The sequence below is a fragment of the Rhinatrema bivittatum genome, chromosome 2 (genome assembly GCF_901001135.1).
Source record: "Rhinatrema bivittatum chromosome 2, aRhiBiv1.1, whole genome shotgun sequence".
In the NCBI taxonomy this organism is placed as follows: Eukaryota; Metazoa; Chordata; class Amphibia; order Gymnophiona; family Rhinatrematidae; genus Rhinatrema; species Rhinatrema bivittatum.
Genome location: NC_042616.1, coordinates 97,366,961 through 97,388,380, shown reverse-complemented (window position 1 = coordinate 97,388,380; position 21,420 = coordinate 97,366,961). Strand labels below are relative to the sequence as shown.

The following is a 21,420-nucleotide window of genomic DNA, read 5'->3' as shown; positions in this document are numbered from 1 at the left end:
TATGCAGGAATTTTGATTTGTATTTTATATTATTATTGATATTATGTTTTATATTACCCTTTTATTGTATGTATTAAGATTACTTTGATTTTGTTTTAATTGTGATCTACCTAGCACAATTTACCACTATAGGTCGAATATAAACATTTTAAAAATAAATAAATACTGTGAAGTCATTACTTTTTGTATTTGTTTAAAGTGATTCCCTTATAGTTCTCAAAAATATAATCACATCTATCATCACTATTTCATAAATGGTATCATACACACTGCATGAACCAATCATGCAATGTGTATACTACCACTGTGTGTGTGATACTAACATGGCATCTCATGAATATAGGCAGAATGACAGGAAAATAATTAAATGCATATAAAAACCCCCCCTTTCATTTACTTTTCATCAGTATACAGTATTAGTTGTCGCTGATTCTCTTTAGAACTAGAGCAGTCTTAAAAAGCAAACTGCAGTATAGATAATTCAGCTTGTGTGTGTCATACTTTTTTGTTTATCTCCTTCATACCTGGCTAAGAAGCACAAAACAGTGAAGACAGGATGTTTGTTAGTTCTTTAATTTTATCACCTACATACTACAAAGTTTTGGAAGTGATTGTGATAAAAAAAACCCCAAAACCCCAAACAAACCAAAAAACAGAGGACTGTAACTTTAATTCTCATGATCCACTAGGACTAAGCCTCCCCAGTTTTATTTATTTGGTAAACTATTGACTCCCTCCAATTCCTTATCTACTCAGATTTAATCTATTGCTTCACTTTGACAGTATTACAACATTGCCTTAATTGACTTTGTACAACTATGTACATGGTCACAATTTCACAACAAAATACTGCATGTAATTTAATTTAATTTATTTACATGTAATATATATTCCGCACATTCCCACATAGTGGTTCAAAGTAGATTACAAGAAAACATTCATGTAATATGAATCATCATAAATTGCAAGAATAAAACATGTTCTGCAATTGTCTTTTTAGAAAAGGTAACTAAGTGATAAAAATGGGTTATAACAGAAGTATTTTACTTATGGAGGCTTTGCTCTTCATCTTCAGGACAAATCCCAGCAGAGATCTTAAATCAAATGTTTGCTGGTTAAAGATTTGTTCCTAGGGGACTGTCTGTCTATATCACAAAATAAACATATAAATGCCAGTCATTGCTTATGACAGAGCTAGGACAAAAGCAAGAGTACTGCTGGTGAGGACAGATGCATTGATACACATATATGAAATGACAGCACCCCCAGGGGCAAGGTGATGTTTATTTTATTTATTTATTTAAACGTTTTTATATACCGTCATTAAGTTATTCACCATCATAACGGTTTACAATAGGGCACCTATATCAAAGGAAAATATATCTCATAATTTACATGGGTGGTGCCATTAGAATTCGGTAACAAATATGAGTTTATATCAAAAGACATTACTGTGGATGAGTGTTGAGAAGAGTTTCATTCTGAAGGTTGACTATAGTTAAAATAGGTTGAACTAATTCCATTAGGGGCTGAAAAATAGTCGTTGGGTGCTTTATGCCGCTTATCTTTAACTTCATTTAATTAATTTCCTGCTTCGTTCTCCTTCTTGAAGGCTTGTTTGAAAAGCCAGGTTTTGAGTTGCGTTTTGAAAAATTTATGATTGCTCTGTAGTCTGAGGTCAAGGGGCATGGAGTTCCATATTGTGGGTCCGGCTAGAGATAATGCGCGATCCCTCACCTGGGTGAGTCTTGCTGTTTTTACGGATGGAATGGGTAGAAGTGCTCTGTTTGCTGATCTTAGATTTCTGTGTGGGACGTGTACTTTAAGTGCTGTGTTCAGCCATTCTGCTTTTTCGTCGTGGATGAGTTTGTGTATTAAGCAGTGGCGTAGCTACGGGTGGGCCTGGGTGGGCAGTGGCCCACCCACTTTCCATTCAGGCCCACCCAAATTTCTTTGCAAGACACTGCAGCCAATAAAAGCAGCCAGCATCAGCAGGCACCCAAGGGAGAAAAAAAAATAAAATCAGCTGGTGTGTTGCGGCTCCCGGTGTCCCACAGCCCCAGTAATACTTCCCTTTACCTTCTTCCTGCCCCCGCGGGCCAATGGGAAACCTCCTATCTTCTTCCTGCCCCCGTGGGCCAATGGGAAGCCTCCTTCCTTCTACCTGCCCCCGCGGGCCAATCGGAAGCCTTCTTCCTGCCAGTGGAAGGAGGAAGCCTCTGATTGGCTGGTGGGGCAGGAAGAAGGGGGTCATCAGGGTGGGAGGAGTGGCAGTGTTCAAGCTACGGGCTGGAAATGCAGGGCAGGGAGGTGACTGGGGTGTGTGTGAGACAGAGACTGGGCAGGGAGGGTGACTGGGGTGTGTGTGAGACAGACTGGGCAGGGAGGTGACTGGGGTGTGTGTGAGACAGAGATTGGGCAGGGAGGGTGACTGGGGTGTGTGTGAGACAGAGACTGGGCAGGGAGGTGACTGGGGTGTGTGTGAGACAGAGACTGGGCAGGGAGGGTGACTGGGGTGTGTGTGAGACAGAGCCTGGGCAGGGAGGTGACTGGGGTGTGTGTGAGACAGAGACTGGGCAGGGAGGGTGACTGGGGTGTGTGTGAGACAGAGACTGGGCAGGGAGGGTGACTGGGGTGTGTGTGAGACAGAGACTGGGCAGGGAGGTGACTGGGGTGTGTGTGAGACAGAGACTGGGCAGGGAGGTGACTGGGGTGTGTGTGAGACAGAGACTGGGCAGGGAGGGTGACTGGGATGTGTGTGGGGTGTGACTGGGGTGTGTGTGAGACAGAGACTGGGCAGGGAGGTGACTGGGGTGTGTGAGAGACAGAGACTGGGCAGGGAGGTGACTGGGGTGTGTGAGAGACAGAGACTGGGCAGGGAGGTGACTGGGGTGTGTGAGAGACAGAGACTGGGCAGGGAGGTGACTGGGGTGTGTGAGAGACAGAGACTGGGCAGGGAGGGTGACTGGGGTGTGTGTGAGACAGAACCTGGGCAGGGAGGTGACTGGGGTGTGTGTGAGACAGAGACTGGGCAGGGAGGGTGACTGGGGTGTGTGTGAGATAGAGACTGGGCAGGGAGGTGACTGGGGTGTGTGTGAGACAGAGACTGGGCAGGGAGGGTGACTGGGTTGTGTGTGAGACAGAGACTGGGCAGGGAGGGTGACTGGGTTGTGTGTGAGACAGAGACTGGGCAGGGAGGGTGACTGGGGTGTGTGTGGGGTGTGACTGGGGTGTGTGTGAGACAGAGACTGGGCAGGGAGGGTGACTGGGGTGTGTGTGAGACAGAGACTGGGCAGGGAGGGTCACTGGGGTGTGTGTGAGACAGAGATTGGGCAGGGAGGGTGACTGGGGTGTGTGTCGGGTGTGACTGGGGTGTGTGTGAGACAGAGACTGGGCAGGGAGGTGACTGGGGTGTGTGTGAGACAGAGACTGGGCAGGGAGGTGACGGGTGTGTGAGAGACAGAGACTGGGCAGGGAGGGTGACTGGGGTGTGTGTGAGACAGAGACTGGGCAGGGAGGTGACTGGGGTGCTTGAGAGACAGAGACTGGGCAGGGAGGGTGACTGGGGTGTGTGTGAGACAGAGCCTGGGCAGGGAGGTGACTGGGGTGTGTGTGAGACAGAGACTGGGCAGGGAGGGTGACTGGGATGTGTGTGAGACAGAGACTGGGCAGGGAGGGTGACTGGGGTGTGTGTGAGACAGAGACTGGGCAGGGAGGTGACTGGGGTGTGTGTGAGACAGAGACTGGGCAGGGAGGTGACTGGGGTGTGTGTGAGACAGAGACTGGGCAAGGAGGGTGACTGGGGTGTGTGTGGTGTGTGACTGGGGTGTGTGTGAGACAGAGACTGGGCAGGGAGGGTGACTGGGGTGTGTGTGAGACAGAGACTGGGCAGGGAGGTGACTGGGGTGTGTGTGGTGTGTGACTGGGGTGTGTGTGAGACAGAGACTGGGCAGGGAGGGTGACTGGGGTGTGTGTGAGACAGAGACTGGGCAGGGAAGTGACTGGGGTGTGTGTGAGACAGAGACTGGGCAGGGAGGGTGACTGGGTTGTGTGTGAGACAGAGACTGGGCAGGGAGGGTGACTGGGGTGTGTGTGGGGTGTGACTGGGGTGTGTGTGAGACAGAGACTGGGCAGGGAGGTGACTGGGGTGCTTGAGAGACAGAGACTGGGCAGGGAGGGTGACTGGGGTGTGTGTGAGACAGAGCCTGGGCAGGGAGGTGACTGGGGTGTGTGTGAGACAGAGACTGGGCAGGGAGGGTGACTGGGATGTGTGTGAGACAGAGACTGGGCAGGGAGGGTGACTGGGGTGTGTGTGAGACAGAGACTGGGCAGGGAGGTGACTGGGGTGTGTGTGAGACAGAGACTGGGCAGGGAGGTGACTGGGGTGTGTGTGAGACAGAGACTGGGCAAGGAGGGTGACTGGGGTGTGTGTGGTGTGTGACTGGGGTGTGTGTGAGACAGAGACTGGGCAGGGAGGGTGACTGGGGTGTGTGTGAGACAGACTGGGCAAGGAGGGTGACTGGGGTGTGTGTGGTGTGTGACTGGGGTGTGTGTGAGACAGAGACTGGGCAGGGAGGGTGACTGGGGTGTGTGTGAGACAGAGACTGGGCAGGGAAGTGACTGGGGTGTGTGTGAGACAGAGACTGGGCAGGGAGGGTGACTGGGTTGTGTGTGAGACAGAGACTGGGCAGGGAGGGTGACTGGGGTGTGTGTGGGGTGTGACTGGGGTGTGTGTGAGACAGAGACTGGGCAGGGAGGGTGACTGGGGTGTGTGTGAGACAGAGACTGGGCAGGGAGGGTGACTGGGGTGTGTGTGAGACAGAGACTGGGCAGGGAGGGTGACTGGGGTGTGGTGTGAGACAGAGATTGGGCAGGGAGGGTGACTGGGGTGTGTGTCGGGTGTGACTGGGGTGTGTGTGAGACAGAGACTGGGCAGGGAGGTGACTGGGGTGTGTGCGAGACAGAGACTGGGCAGGGAGGTGACTGGGGTGTGTGAGAGACAGAGACTGGGCAGGGAGGGTGACTGGGGGGTGTGTGAGACAGAGACTGGGCAGGGAGGTGACTGGGGTGTGTGAAAGACAGAGACTGGGCAGGGAGGGTGACTGGGGTGTGTGTGAGACAGAGCCTGGGCAGGGAGGTGACTGGGGTGTGTGTGAGACAGAGACTGGGCAGGGAGGGTGACTGGGGTGTGTGTGAGACAGAGACTTGGCAGGGAGGTGACTGGGGTGTGTGTGAGAGAGAGACTGGGCAGGGAGGTGACTGGGGTGTGTGTGAGACAGAGACTGGGCAGGGAGGGTGACTGGGGTGTGTGTGGGGTGTGACTGGGGTGTGTGTGAGACAGAGACTGGGCAGGGAGGGTGACTGGGGTGTGTGTGAGACAGAGATTGGGCAGGGAGGGTGACTGGGGTGTGTGTGGGGTGTGACTGGGGTGTGTGTGAGACAGAGACTGGGCAGGGAGGTGACTGGGTTGTGTGTGGGACAGAGACTGGGCAGGGAGGGTGACTGGGGTGTGTGTGTGAGAGACAGAGCTGCTGCTCCTGGTATGTGCTTTCAAGGGAAAGGAGTAGGAGAGTTGCTGGAGATGGTAAGTAAAAGTGGCATTTTAAGTTTATTTTTCTTGATTGACTGCCATTTTAATTATTGAGTATTATGTGATGTGTCTGCTGTTTTGAAATATTTTATTGATATTTGGACAATGTTTAATAATTTTTATGAGTTTTGTTGGATGTTATTCTGTTCATCAGCTGTTTTGAAACATTTATTAATATAGTTTTACAGTTATTTCTGTGTGGGGCTCTATAGCAGCTTGGCTTGTTCTGTTTTCCTAATAGGAGGTGTATTAGTGTTTAGGACCTGATTTAATATTTGTAGTGTTGCCTTTACATAGATAGGGTTGTTATGTGTTCCATAATGCAGGTGTAACTTTGTGCGGATTAGTTTGTGTGCATTATTGCAGATCCTGGGATTGTGTTAGGTGCTATATTTCTCTTTCCATTTCTCCAGGTTTGCACTGCATGCAGAGTGGCTTTCTTTGGTTTTCCATTCCAGTTTCTGTCTCCATATTTATAATTTGTGGTCTTTCTGTACTTTGGTGAAGGTCGGTTCTGTGTGTGTGCCTGAGGTGAGGTATTTTACTAGCATGTAGGCAATTGTATCAATCTTATTTGTGGATGCAGAGTGTATGTTTACATGATGATAGCTTAGTAAATGACAGGGCTGGATAGCCTTTTTCTCCTGTCTACCCAGTTATCCTCTCCACACTGCTAAGGATACATCCCAGCTGTCAGCCAAAGGGTGTGACCACCTTCAAGACATCTCTTTATCCAGAACAGTCTTTTTTTTTCTGTTCTTCCTTTGTAAAGAAATGGGGATGAATGTCAGGAGCCCCTGGACTCGATTCAGCAAATGTCAGCATCAGAGGAAGACTAAAACTAAATAGTTGAGCCATAGGAAAGGAAAAGAAATCTTCAAAGATATTTATCTGTTTTATTGATACAGATTAATAAGGCATTTGCTCAATTATGGTAAATATTTTGGTACAAATTCAATGATGAAGGAACCCTCTTTCCTATTTTCTTAAACTTATCAAACGCAGTAATTCATGACCATCTTAATAGGCATCATTGTGTGGTAAAGTATACCTTTGTCACTCTGCCTTATGCTTAATCATAGGTCAGTCCATATTTTTAAGTGTTTTTGTTGCTTAATTCACCCCAGTGATATACTCCAAATTTCTAGCAATAATCTTGTGTTACATCAATTCAAGGTTACTTTTGTTGAAAATTATGAACCAAACTTATCTGGATAATACAATGTTATTACTTCTTCTTAACCACCATCGACTTTGAGCTTGATGCCCTCAAATTGTCAGCAATATGAGAATTCACTATATTGCTGTTCTATGCCCGACATTGCACAATGTTTCGGACTAGCATCGAGTCCTTCTTCAAGGGCGTAATATATTCCACAGCATGGCGTATCTTGGCGTGGCATCAAGCTCAAAGTCGATGGTGGTTAAGAAGAAGTAATAACATCGTATTATCCAGATAAGTTTGGTTCATAATTTTCAACATAAGTAACCTTGAATTGATGTAACAAGATTATTGCTAGAAATTTGGGGTGAATTAAGCAACAAAAACACTTAAAAATATGGACTGACCTATGATTAAGCATAAGGCAGAGTGACAAAGGTATACTTTACCACACAATGATGCCTATTATGATGGTCATGAATTACTGCGTTTGATAAGTTTAAGAAAATAGGAAAGAGGGTTCCTTCATCATTGAATTTGTAATTAGTTTGAACCTAGTTCCATCTTAAAAGTACATTGCCTTTCTGAGCTTTTTTCAAGTAGAAATATTTTGGTACAACATTCCAGAGGGTTTTAAAACATCTCACAGAATACTGTGATGTATGATGAGATATCTGTCTTTATAGTAGACTAGTATATGGTTCTTTGTAAGTTATGAGATACTGCCACTTGAGATCTCTTTAAGTATAATTGAAATGCTTTCATAACTATATATTAGGTTTAGCATTGGTAGCTGCTTGAAGTAATTGAGTTTAAAATATTAAAAGTATAACAGCTGTAGCAGATTATTTAGAAATCTATTGTCAGGTGTGTGTGTGTGAAAGTATTTATCAATAAGAATTTGAATTCCATGGCTCAGACCTTTAGTGCCCACCCATGTTAACCTTGGGCCCAGCCAAAAATTCATTTCTGGCTACGCCACTGGTATTAAGCACAGTGCTTTGAATTGTATTCTTTGTTCTATAGGTAGCCAATGTAGAGCGGCAAGTGTATCGGATATGTGATCTCTTTTGCTTTTTCCAGTGAGAATTCTAGCTGCAGCATTTTGTAAAATCTGTAGTGGTCTTATTGTAGTGTTGGGTAGGCCTAGTAGCAGAGCATTGCAGTAGTCTGTGCTGGCAAATATCAGAGATTGAAGAACAGTGCGAAAGTTTGGTAGGGATAGTAATGGCTTAAGTTTTCTGAGTACCATGAGTTTAGCATATCCTTCTTTTACCTTTAGAGATATGTGTTGTTTGAGGTTTAGTTCATTGTCAATAATTACTCCGAGATTGCGCACTTTTTTAGTTAAGTCAATTTGTTTGCTATTATTGATCAATATTGGAGTTTGTGTGATATTCAGGCTTTTCCTTTCTAAGTGTATAAATTCGGTTTTGTCAATGTTGATTATCAGCTCCATTTGGTTTAGTAGTTGTTTTATTATGTCCAGGTACATCATGGCCAAGGCTAATGTTTTTTCAATAGTTTCATCAATTGGTAGGATTAACTGGATGTCATCAGCATAAATGTAGTGTATGATTCCAAGACCTGCGAGGAGATGGCATAATGGCAGTAGGTATATATTGAACAGCGTAGCAGATAGTGCTGACCCCTGTGGGACTCCTGTTTTTAGGTTGATCTTTTCGGATAGAGTGTTTTTAATTTGAACTTGAAAAGTTCTGTTATTTAGATATGATCTGAACCATGTGAGTGTTTTGTTTTGTAGTCCTATTTCTTCAAGCTGTTTTATTAGTATTAAGTGGTTCACTGTGTCAAATGCGGCTGACAAATCTAACAGTATCAGAATATATTGTTTTCCGTTATCGAACCCTCTTAGTATATTGTCTGTTAGTGCAAGTAGGAGGGTTTCGGTACTATAGTGCTTACGGAAGCCGTGTTGAGACGGGTAAAGGATGTTGTTATTGTCTAAGTGTTCGGATAGCTGTTTTTGTACTGTTTTTTCAATTAATTTGGCCATTAGAGGTAAGTTTGATACTGGTCTGTAGTTTGCTAGTATTTGGGGATCCATGTTTTTCTTCTTGAGTATTGGTTTGATGATTGCTCCTTTCAGTGTGTCTGGCAAGTACCCTTCTTCTAATGAGTGGTTTATGATTTTTGCAAAAGTTGGAGCGGTGATTTCAGTAAGCTTTTTTATTTCCGCTATTGGTAAAGAATATATTAGGTGAGGGGCAGGATTTAGTTTTTTGATCAAGTTTTCAACTTGGTTGTTTGATATTTCATCGAAATCAGACCATGGTGTCACGTCTCTCTTGCACATATTAATCTCATGTTTAGGTGTCGTAGGTATTTTGTTTCTTAGGTTCTCAATTTTATCATTGAAAAATCTAGCTATTTCATTGCATCTGTTTTCGGGTATACTATCCGGTGAGTTTGTATCATCTTTGGTGAGATTATCAACTATTTTGAACAGGGTTCAACAGCTATCGTGGGTGGAAACATTTTTGGGGCAGCAAAAAGTGTCTCTCTTTCCCCCACAAGACACTCCTGTGCCACAAAATGATTACTGAAGAGCCTGCAGGACTGCAGCAGATCCCATCTTGCCATGGCCTGAAGAGAAGAGGCCCGGCTGGGCTGCGGTTGGAGCCCAATCTGCCATAGGCTGAAAAAAGGAGGTCTGTCAGGACCATGGGGGAAACCATCCCTCCACGGCCCAGAGAAAAGAGGCTCAGCAGGGCTGTGGTGGACCTCATCATGCCACAGTGGGAGGGGAAGGCCCTGAGAGAGCGTGCGCACATGTGGGGGTTTGATACGAGTATGCGTGTGTGAGTGTGAAAGAGCCTGTCTGCATGTGTGAAGGTGAGAGAGCCTATATGCATGCACGAGTGTGTGTGTGACAGAATGTAGGCATGAGTGGGTGTATGAGTCTGTGTGCATGTGTGTGTGGTGTGAGAGCCCATGTGCATGTGTGCGTGTAGTGTGTGCGACAGCTTGTGTGCATATGAGAGAGCCTGAAAGCAATGTGTGTATGTGAGAGCTTGTATGCATATGAGTGTGAACATTTTTGCATGTGTATGTATGTATTTATGTATGTATGTGAGAGAGCCTGTATGCATGCATGAGTGTGTGTGTGGTATGACAGCCTGTGTGTGAGGAAGAAAAAATCTTTGTATGTGAAAGGGAATGTGTAAATATGTGAATGTGAGAATGTGAGAGAGATGATAAAGTTTGTACAGCACTCTTCCCCCAATCCATGACAATCTCAGGCTGACTGTAAATCAAATGATCCCAGGTATGCAGAGCAGGAATTTATTTTTATTTTTATTTGATTTAACTGTTAGAGATGTGCATGAAAAACAATTTCATACCGGTTCGTTTTTCGGTTCGGAGGTGGGCCATTTCAGTTCACCCCCGAATCAGAAATGATTTTCGATGCCAATTTCATTAAAAAAAAAAAAAAAGCAGCCCCAGTTTAACTAAATGGAAAGTCCCCCACCTCTCAATTCCCCCAAGACTCACTCAATGTCCCTGGTGGCCCAGCGGGGGCCCGGGAGCTCAAAGCGACAGCTGACGGCCCCCGGGAGCTGGAGATCGCTTTTAGCTCCCGGGCCTCCCGCTGGGCCACCGGGGACATTGAGTGAGTCTTGGGGGGGGGGGGGTGTTTCCATTTAGTTAAATTTGAAGGATTGGGGTGAGGTTCTTTTTTCTTAGATGTGCAGTTCCTGAAAAAAAAAAAAGATAGAAAAACCCACAAAATTTCAGGCAGAGTACGATGTGATAGGGAGGGGTGGTTCTACTAGAAGCTGTAGAGGATGAAAGAACAGATCAGCTGGTTGTCGTTTAGGATGAGAGTAGAGTGACTGTTGGGGAAGGATAGCACCCAGATATTTTTTTAAAAGTTTCTCTCTGGTCTCATATGATTAATAAAAAAGCAAACATTGGTTACATGATTTGGAAAACCCATCTTACCTCTTCAAAGGGCAATACAAACAAGCACAGGTATAGTCTACATTCTGTTCTGCATCCCCATTAGTAATAGCACCATTTAGGAAGACCAGGGGCATACATGAACTACTTCACATCTTACAATAGAGAAGAGATGTCACATAGAAGTACTGGTAGGAGCGCCATACAAGTGAAGCTAGCTGCTACAGAAAGGTTAATTATATCTCTTCTATGTCTCACAATCTGCAAATGTGCTGGAAAAGAAAAGGTATCTTTCTAACACCCACAGAGATGATGGCCTACCTATATGACTACAGGTGTCTGAAGTCTCTATAGCTACAATCCTAACATTTTCCCTGCTCACAGTGGCCATCCTCTAATCTAGTACACAAGGCTCCCTACTTCCATCTGGTAATCCCTTCATCAACCTTCCCACATTTATAGCAGTGAAAGAAAGACCCACTTTCACTGGAGATCTACCTGCAAGAAGACTGGTTTACCCTGCCTGTTACTATACATGTAGGATTATGTCCTATGGACTCTCATACTTATGCTCCGAGCTGTGAGCTCTCAGGGACTCTCTGCTTTTTCCATTACCTTGCATCTTCACCTACCTCTACCACCTACTGGCCTATTTGCAGGTGGCAGTCATCAAAGTTTGCCTATCAGCTGAAGCTAAAGAGCTAGTTCCCCTCAGTTGCTGCCCTTTCCAACAATAAGATCATCATAAAAAATTTAGAGGGTAGATGAAACTACAGACACACAGGAGAAACTTTGCCTTATATATATGAATACACAGGGCACATAAATATTCCTAAGAGATAAACTAGTGCAGATTTTAGATTCTGTTCATTACAGATGAAAAACCTAGTTTAAAGTTAGGCAAGAAAGGGACAAATAAAAATCATTCTAGGTTTCAGAGTATGATGATGTCTTCATCCACATAAGCCTTCCTTTCCTACCTCTTAAATAACATCAGCAGGTGGGATAGCTGCAGGCTTCATGCCATCAGTAACAGGTAGAGCTAGCCCACATCTTACCCACATTGAAATCTATGGAGGTAAACACTGGGCTGGCTCCTAAAGTTCCTGAAAAGATGCATTTTCCTGCTATCCCATTTATAGACCAAATGTGCACACCTCCAAGTAGAAAATGTACACGTATACTTACACTGCAGTGGGTATATGCACGTAAAATATACAAATATTCACGAGTAATAACAAACGTGCATATTTATTACCAGTTTTAAAAATATATGCATGTAATATTTAATTGTGTAAATTCCACCCTTCATAGGCGCAAATATATGCCATTTACCCATATATGTGAGTATAAAAGGGCTTGCTCCCAGAGCTTGTCTTCCTACTTGAACCATGCCTAATTTCCGACCTAGGGAGGTGGACTTTCTTGTCCATGAGATCATGAAGGTCCAGCATGTCTTGTATGACCACAAATCCAGGACAGTGGGCTCATACAGGAAGGAGAGGACACAGAAGAAGATCTGCTACAGGCTCAATATGGTCTTTCACAATAATCGCGGTGTGAAAGACCTGAGCCACAAGTGGTGAGACCTCACTTGTTTCAAGAAGTGGAAACAGGCCAGAAAAAGAACTGAGGGGCCTGCCAGTCAAATTGCCTTGTCCGCAGCAGAACAGATGATTCTGAGCACCATACTAGATGTGGAAGGTGGGGGATACTTGGACGCTGAAGGCCATCCAGGTGCGCTTTTTGTACAGGAAAGTCATTTAAAGTACTTGTATATATGTATTGATTAAAAGTATGTATAGTACCATATGTTTATCTAAGTGGTCCCCATCCAGAGAAGGTCAGGGCACATGGCCACACAGGGAGGGCCACTGGACCACCCAAGGACTCATGACCTCCCAGCATTCCTGCATAGGGAGGCAAATCTGAGTAATTTGTGTCATAATACAGTAGTACTCATGATGAGTTGTTTCCTGCTCATTAGTTGATCTTTCTATTAAAACACTTTGTATACCTGTGCAGTAGTAGAAAAAGTAATGCTTTACCAAGTGATGTCTGGGAAAAGAATGTCTAACCAGGAAGCTTTTCTGTATGATGTTGCCACACTATCTGTATGCACACAAACTACTAGAACCCACTTTCTGTCACCTCTGGACCCACTACACTGGTTAGGTCTTTTGGATAGGTACCATTTCTACCCTGGGCCCCCCCAGTAGATGAGTTAGCTTAAATCTTGAACTGCTAGGTTAAGCAAATGTTGCTTACCTGTAACAGGTGTTCTCACAGGACAGCAGGATGTTAGTCCTCACATATGGGGTGACATCATCAGGATAGAGCCCAATCACGGAAAACTTCTATCAAAGTTTCCAGAACTTTGACTGGCCCCTACTGGGCATGGCCAGCATGGCACTAACCCTGCAGCCAGCAGGGGTCCCCCTTCAGTCTTATTTAATAGCTACAGGCAGTGTCGAAAAAATAAAACAACAAAACGTTACAAACCCAACACTGCGGGGCGGCGGGCGGGTTTTGTGAGGACTAACATCCTGCTGTCCTGTGAGAACACCTGTTACAGGTAAGCAACATTTGCTTTCTCACAGGACAAGCAGGATGGTAGTCCTCACATATGGGTGAGTACTGAGCTGAGGATGTCCGAACATACACCAAATGTACCCAACGGCATGCAACAGGCACAACAACTGGGGTGAAATTTGGTAGAGGACATCCTGAACCCCACCAGGCAAGCGGAAGGGTGCTGGTACGTCACGTTGGAAATAGGTTACGCAGGTCAGATTGGCCAAAGATGGAATCTTGTCTTCCGGCTTTGTCTAGGCAATAGTGGGCTGCGAAAGTGTGGAGAGAACTCCAGGAGGCAGCCCTACAAATGTCAGGAAGCGGCACCGATCGTAGGTGTGCTACTGAAGTCGTCATGGCCCTCACAGAGTGTGCTTTAACACGGTCTTGGAAAAGAATGCCTGCTTGCTGATAGCAAAAAGATATGCAGTCCGCCAACCAGGAGGAGAGAGTCTGCTTACCTACAGGTTGCCCTAGTTTGTTGGGATGGAAAGAGACGAATAATTGAGTACTCTTCCTGTGGGCAACAGTACAGTCTAGGTAGAACGCTAGAGCCCGTTTACAGTCAAGGGTATGCAGAGCCTGTTCTCCTGGGTTGGAGTGGGGCCTGGGAAAGAAGATAGGTAGTATGATGGATTGATTAATGTGAAACTCCGAAACTACCTTAGGCAAAAATTTAGGGTGAGTGCAGAGTACCGCCCGGTCCTGCAGGAGTTTAGTGTAAGATGGATAGGTAACTAGAGCCTGTAACTCACTAACTCTGCGGGCTGAAGTGATAGCTAAAAGGAAAATCACTTTCCATGTGAGATATTTAGGTCACAGGAGTGAAGAGGTTCGAAGGGTGGTTTCATGAGCCACCCAAGAACCAGATTAAGGTCCCAAGAAGGGGCCGGAGGACGTAAAGGTGGCTTGATATGGAGTAAGCCTTTAAGAAAACGAGTTACGAGGGGTTGTACTGATATAGGGACATCCCCGACACCTTTATGGAAGGCGGCTACCGCATTGACATGCATTCTGATGGAAGAGGTCTTTAGACCTGATTCCGATAAATGCCAGAGATAGTCCAAAAACCTGGGGATTGGACAGGAAAAGGGAACAAGGGATTGCGAAGAACACCATGATGTTCCATTTATAGGAATAAGACTTTCTTGTGGAAGGCTTCCGTGAAGCGATCAGGACACGAGAAACCGAATCTGAAAGGTTAAGTGGTTGAAGGATTAACCTTTCAACATCCATGCTGTCAGGGACAAGGCCTGAAGATTGGGATGGCGTAGACATCCGTCGTTCTGAGTGATCAGAAGCGGGTGCGTTCCCAAGGGAATGTGCCTGCGGATGGAGAGATCCTGGAGTATGGGAAACCACACTTGGCGTGGCCAGTGAGGTGCTATCAGGATCATGGTTCCCTTGTCCTGACGGAGCTTCACGAGAGTCTTCAAGAGAAGAGGAAGTCGAGGGAATGCATAGAGCAGACCGTTTGCCTACGAGAGGGAGAATGCATCTCTGGCTGAGAGCGCTGGCTCCGAATGAGGGAGCAGTAATTGTCCATTTTGTGGTTCAGAGGGGACGCAAAGAGGTCTATTTGGGGAAACCCCCATTGTTGGAAAAGAGAGGTTGCTACCGAGGGGTTGAGCGACCACTCGAGTGGTTGGAAGACTCGACTCAGTTTGTCTGCCAAGACATTGTGTACTCCCGGCAAGTAGGTGGCCCTGAGGTACATCAAGCGGGAAAGCGCTTCCACTCAAATCTGCGCAGCTTCCTGACACAGAAGGAAGGAGCCTGTGCCTCCCTGCTTGTTGATGTACCACATGGCCACCTGGTTGTCCGTCTGAATCAGGATAACGTGATTTGATAGAGAATCCTGAAAAGCTCTGAGAGCATATCGCATCGCTCGAAGTTCCAGGAAATTTATCTGGTGGTTGGCTTCCTCTGGAGACCAAAATCCTTGTGACTGCAGATCGTTCACATGAGCTCCCCAGCCGAAGTTGGAAGCATCGGTGGTGAGAATGAGTTGAGGATCTGGCAGATGAAAAGGCAGTCCCTGGAGGAGATGGTTCCGATCTTTCCACTAGGTGAGAGACAGATGGAATGCATCGGTGATGTGAATGATGGTTGACAGAGGCTGAGTCGCTTGAATCCATTGTGACCTCAGAGTCCAATGCGTGACTCTCATGGCCAGGTGGGCTATTGGTGTGAGATGGACTGAGGACGCCATGTGTCCGAGAAGGACAAGAAATTGTCGAGCTGTTGCTGTATATTGAGACTGCAACTGGTGAGCGAGAGAAACGAGGGTTTGCACTTGTTCATGAGGTAGAAAGGCTTTTGCCTGTAAGGTGTCCAAGTCTGCCCCAATGAACAACAAGGTTTGAGATGGGACTAAATAGGATTTCTCGTAATTGACGAGAAATCCTAGAGAAATTAGAGTGTGTAGGGTCAAATCCAGGGACAATCGAGCGGCTTGCTGGGTTGGGGCCCTGATTAACCAGTCGTCTAGATAGGGGTAGACGTGAACACTGTCCTTCCTGAGAAAGGCTGCGACAACCACGAGACATTTGGTAAAGACTCGTGGTGCCGATGCTAGGCCGAATGGAAGCACTCTGTATTGATAGTGCTTTGGGCCTACTAAAAACCTGAGATACTTGCGATGAGCTGAAGCTATCGCAATGTGGGTGTACGCGGTCCTGAAGGTCCAGAGAGCAGAGCCAGTCTTCTCTTTGTAGAAGTAGAAGCGAGCCCAAGGTTACCATCTTGAACTTTTCCCGCTGGAGGTACTTGTTGAGGGCACGTAGGTCCAGAATTGGACGAAGCCCCCTGGATTTTTTGGGGATCAAAAAGTACCGGGAATAGAACCCTAGGCCTTGTTGCGAAAGAGGGACGGGTTCTATTGCTCTTAACTGGAGAAGAAGGGAAACCTCCTGCTCCAGAGGGAGAGAGTGGTCGTTTACTCTCCACGCTTGTAGAGGTGGTGAATCCGGTGGAAGAGCAAGAAAGTTCAGGTGGTAACCCTGAGCAATGATTGCTAGCACCCATTGGTCGGTTGTGATTGATTGCCACATGCTGTGAAAATGGCACAATCGACCTCCCACTGGTATGGCTGGCAGAGGGATCAGGCTGCTGCTCTCCAAGGGAACGTCAAAAACCTGAAGCAGGCCCCGGCTGGGGAGCTGCTTGTGGCATTTGCTTCCGGGGCTGGCGGGGCTGAGATTTCTGATAAGGCGTCGTAACTCGGGACCTTGTTGGTGGAGGATAGTACTTCCTTGGACGGAAGAATGACTTCTTAAGAGTCCTTCTTGAAGGGCTGTCTAGAAGGGAAGTCAGAAGGTATCGATGAGAGCTGTTTGAGGGTCTCATGATGGTCCTTTAATTCAGCCACTATTTTCTGAATCTGTTCACCGAACAGATTATCTCCTATACAGGGCAGGTCAGAGAGCCTGCGCTATAGTATGTCTATCAAAAATGTTTAACAACAATATCTGTCTTTTTGATAATTTTTTTGAATGGTTTTGACTATATGGCTTGATGCAGCGCTCCTTTCAGTACTCTAATTACGACCCTGGTACAGCGCTGATTTTTTAGTTAACCTCATGTTAGTCAAAGTGCTAAAAATTGTACAGCAATAGCATTTGTCTTTTTGAATGATTGCGATGTGAGGTGGTGAGGAATGGCAATTTAAATACATAATGGAATTTTCCCATATAAATTATTAATGTAAAAATTTTTTTCAATAATAATTTTTTCCGATAATAATTGTTTCCAAGGTTAGTTTTCATTATATGAATTTATGTGGCTTGAAGCGCTGGCATTTTGTGGTTTGTCATTTCATTTTAGTTATAGATTCAAATAATTGCGTTGACCGATTATTTTTCCTTAATTTTCCTTGTTTAATTCCTTTTCCATTTTATTTCAGCGCTGTTAGAATCACAATTTTTAGTCATGCACACAAAGATTGTGAGGAAAATGGTGGAATCCCTTGGCTTGACAACTATTTTAGATTCATACGATCGTTTGAATTACATTGCGTTCAGACTAAGCTGAATAGCCATTTATAAGTCATTTTTGGATTATTACTTTTGCATTATCATTATATAGGTAGTTGTTTCGGTGTTCCCAATTTATCCCTAATTTTTTAGAACCTATATCTGTTGCTTGATAAGATTTCTCTTTAATTATATAGTTGGTGTTACCGCAGAGTTTGATAGATGTGATGCCAGAGTGGGAATCCAACAGATACATCACATCAACAAGATTATGTTTTTCTTATAAAAAAGGAAGGTTAGTACAAGATTGAGCATAAGCTCGAATTTAATAGCAAAGGAGAAAATAAATTAAATATAATAATATCATACACACATATATATATATTTTCTTTAGGATCAATCTCATAGCGGATCATAATTGTCCAGATTACACTCGTTTCAACTTGAGTCCTAATCAAATTGAGGTAAAATTACCTTATTAATTGAATTATTTTGTTCCTGATAATTTTAAATGGGCAAACTAGAATTTGAGAATGATTATTTTACACAAGCCTTCTATTTGAATGAATCTATACTTTTTTTTTTTATTTAATATTTATTGAGTTATGACATTTAACAAAGAAAATGTTATAAACAGGAAAAACAAGTAATATATCAGAAAAATTTTTTCTTTACATAATTTTCAAAATTACAGTCCACATCTAGGGGGTGATTAGAAATATTGCTCATAGTGTATCTATTTTCTTATACAACCTATTTCCCTTACAAACACTAAGATTGGGATTTATCCCTAAGAAAACGTTCCAAGTGGGTTGGGTCCAGGAAAACAAATTTATTATTTTGGTACATTATTTGGCATTTGCAGGGAAATTTTAGGAAGAAACTGGCTCCTATATCTAGAGCCTGTTTCTTCAAAGACAAAAATTGTTTCCGACGAGCTTGTGTAGCTCGGGAAACGTCTGGAAAAATTTGTATGGTTTGCCCACAAAAGCTATAATCCTTGTTTTGGAAATATTTTACAAAGAACTGGTCTTTCTCTTTTTTTAGGGAAAATGTTATTAACAAAGTAGCTCTTGACTCAATTCTGTCCAAGGAGTCTTCTAAAAAAGTGGAGACTCCTGGACTTTGCAAAATATCCAAACCCCCCTCCTGCACTTGGATCGTTTTACTCCTAGGCAAATAAAACATTTTGGAAATTACAGGGATTTTCTCAGTTTCAAACGACAGTACTTCAACTGCATGTTTCTTATATAATTCCTCAGCTGACATCAATCTTGAAAAAGGAAAATTCAATAATCTAAGATTAAGAGATCTCAGCTCATTTTCCATTAACTCAATTCTGTTATGCAGTATCAACTTATCTTTAATGGAAGATATGTTAATGGCCTGAAGATTATTTACTAAAGGGCTCAAATTTGCTACTGCTTGTTCCAACTTATCAGTCCTATTATCTAATTCCTCCAGTTTTGCTCTGGTTTCTACAGAGAATGTGTGAATATTAGATATAGATCTAGACATTTTCTTGTCTATTTTTACAGACAGTTTCCATACATCTAGTAGTGTTACATTTTCAGGTTCAACATTATACTCCTCTTCTCCATTACCAACATCAGATATTAATGATGGTAATTGGACACTAGTTCTACTAGCAGCAGCCTCGCTACCCAATGATCTTTGTAGGAAATGTGTGCTCTCCTCTGGAGTATCCCCTCCCTGTTTAGGCTTGGGGATATTACTTCCAGAGGATCCCACAGCTAAATCAGCCATTTGTATACCTTCCGATGGTTGCAAGGGAGGTTGTGTGGACCTGGGGCTGAGGGTTACTTCTAAAATAGAATTCCCCTCAGTATTCCCCCTATCGATGGACTCCAACATATAAACTAAATGTGTGTCCATCGGTCCAATTATTTTAGACGAAGGAGCTGCTGGAGAGGAAGCATAATTTTTACTTTTCCTTTTCTTACCCATAATTTTTGCGCCCAGGGGCGCGCCCCTTTGGCGCGCGGCTTCGGCTGCGCGCCGCAGGGCCCTGAATTTATGCTGTCCCGGGGCTCCTGCTGATGATGTCACCGGGTCCGCCCACTCGCTCCGGGGCTCCCCACTCCGATCCAGGAAGGTCTTTAATTTTCTCAAAATTGCCTCGAACAGGCAATACTGGGCTCGGGCAGCTTCCCACACTTGAGCCTCTCTCTCTCCTCACCTCGGTTCAAATGCAGCAGGGCCCTGAATTTATGCTGTCCCGGGGCTCCTGCTGATGATGTCACCGGGTCCGCCCACTCGCTCCGGGGCTCCCCACTCCGATCCAGGAAGGTCTTTAATTTTCTCAAAATTGCCTCGAACAGGCAATACTGGGCTCGGGCAGCTTCCCACACTTGAGCCTCTCTCTCTCCTCACCTCCGAATCTATACTTTTTTATGTTAAGAATTCTATTCTTTCCGTGTAGTAATGTCACGGTTCGGTGTCACCTTTTTATGATATATGTACATCTTTTAGATATATATGGTATTTTATGGTCTTTTAACATTATTGGTTTGATTGATTTTTTATTTCACTTTTGCATATGTTAATTAATGTGTTTTATTATTTGTTTTTAGCCCCTGAGGCAGTTGTTTGTTAACGGCGAAACTCGGCCAGAGTCGGGCTTTTAAAATACATACGTCTCCACTTCAATAAACTTTTGAAAAAGACTGTGGCGTCTAATCTTGGTTTTCTTCCTGACGGCTTCTTAGACTGCCTACCTTCGTGTTTTTTGGGAGCCCCCAGGGACACTCAATGCCACCCCTAGTATAGCCCAGTATGCTCCAGGTACATTCACTCCCACCCTGAAATATTTTATTTATTTATTTATTTATTTTGTATACCGACATTCGATCGAGATATCACATCGGTTTCCAGGTAACAGGTTGAATAGGGCGAGATCTGCCCTATTTTACATTTAACAAGATAACAATTGATTAAACTACTGAAGTAAAAAACATTGTAACATATGAATACAAATGAATGGGAATATAATTTGTAGCATCTATCCTATATACAATATATACAGTTTGAATTGGTTATATATATATATATATATATATATATATATATATATATATATAAGTATATACATATATAGTCAGTATGTCCCAGTAGCCCCCTTCAATATAGTCCAGGGACAATCACTGCCACCCCCCGCCGCCAGCCTGCTGCCAGAAGCCAGACCGCCATACATCAAGTGGCAAAACAGCAGGAAGTTTTGAAGTTGTGAGCATAAACGATTATGCGTATTTTGATGACTGGAGCATAAATTGCATTATTTGCATATGGGTAAACCACACCGTGACATGCCCCTTTTTTTGCATATACTTTTAATCAAGAAGATGCACGTTTGACATGTTTATAAAATATGGATTGCGCGCGGATGCTTCACATATATGCGTATTTGCACATATTTGCGTATTTGCATATATTTTCACACATAGCGTTCAGAAAATTTGTACTATTGTGCTATTATAGGGGTGCTTTGAAAAGGTTTTCCTATTAAGCTAAACTAGTTTGTTGACAATGGGGAAACAATAATTGGGGGGTGGGAGGTTTTTTAAATTCATCATCCCAATATTTTTTAAAATCCATTTGTTAACGATCTTTATTTCTTCACTGTCAACAAACAAATTTAGCTTCATAGGAAAACCTTTCAAAGCATCCTTACAATTTTTGTCATATTTAGCTTAACACCATTATGACTGATTTAAAGGGCAAATATCCATTGAGATTAAAACAGTCACAGCAGTTTATCATCATCAGGATACAAGGTAATAGTCTTATGGAGGGTAGGTCTGGCTCTTTGTACACGTCTCAGCATTTGAAATAGGGAGTTGCAATAAGAAATATAGACATTAAGAATCATTTGTAATTTTTGAAGTTTTGGAATCAAAATGGTCTCTTCCCTCCCCTCCCCCAAAGCAGAAAAGGGGCAGGAAATGGCCAATTGTTTTTTTTATGGCACATTAATCTAACTAATGTAAATGTATGAGGGAAGTGGATTGGCTTCCAATACTTATCAGTACCTTTTCTGAGTATCACTATTGGCTAGTGAAAGAAGATTTCCAGTGTGACCAAACATTTTTCCCCTCTAATAAGAACATAAAAAATGCCATACTGGGCCAGACCAAAGATCTATCTAGTCCATCATCCTGTCTCCTACAGTGGCCAAT

General features: G+C 44.0%; 1 protein-coding gene across 4 annotated transcripts in view; it reads right to left on the bottom strand.

The window, feature by feature from the left end:
• Positions 1 to 21,420, bottom strand: part of RBM33 (RNA binding motif protein 33) — a 523,998-nt gene that overhangs the window by 9,035 nt on the left and 493,543 nt on the right. The window lies entirely within an intron of this gene.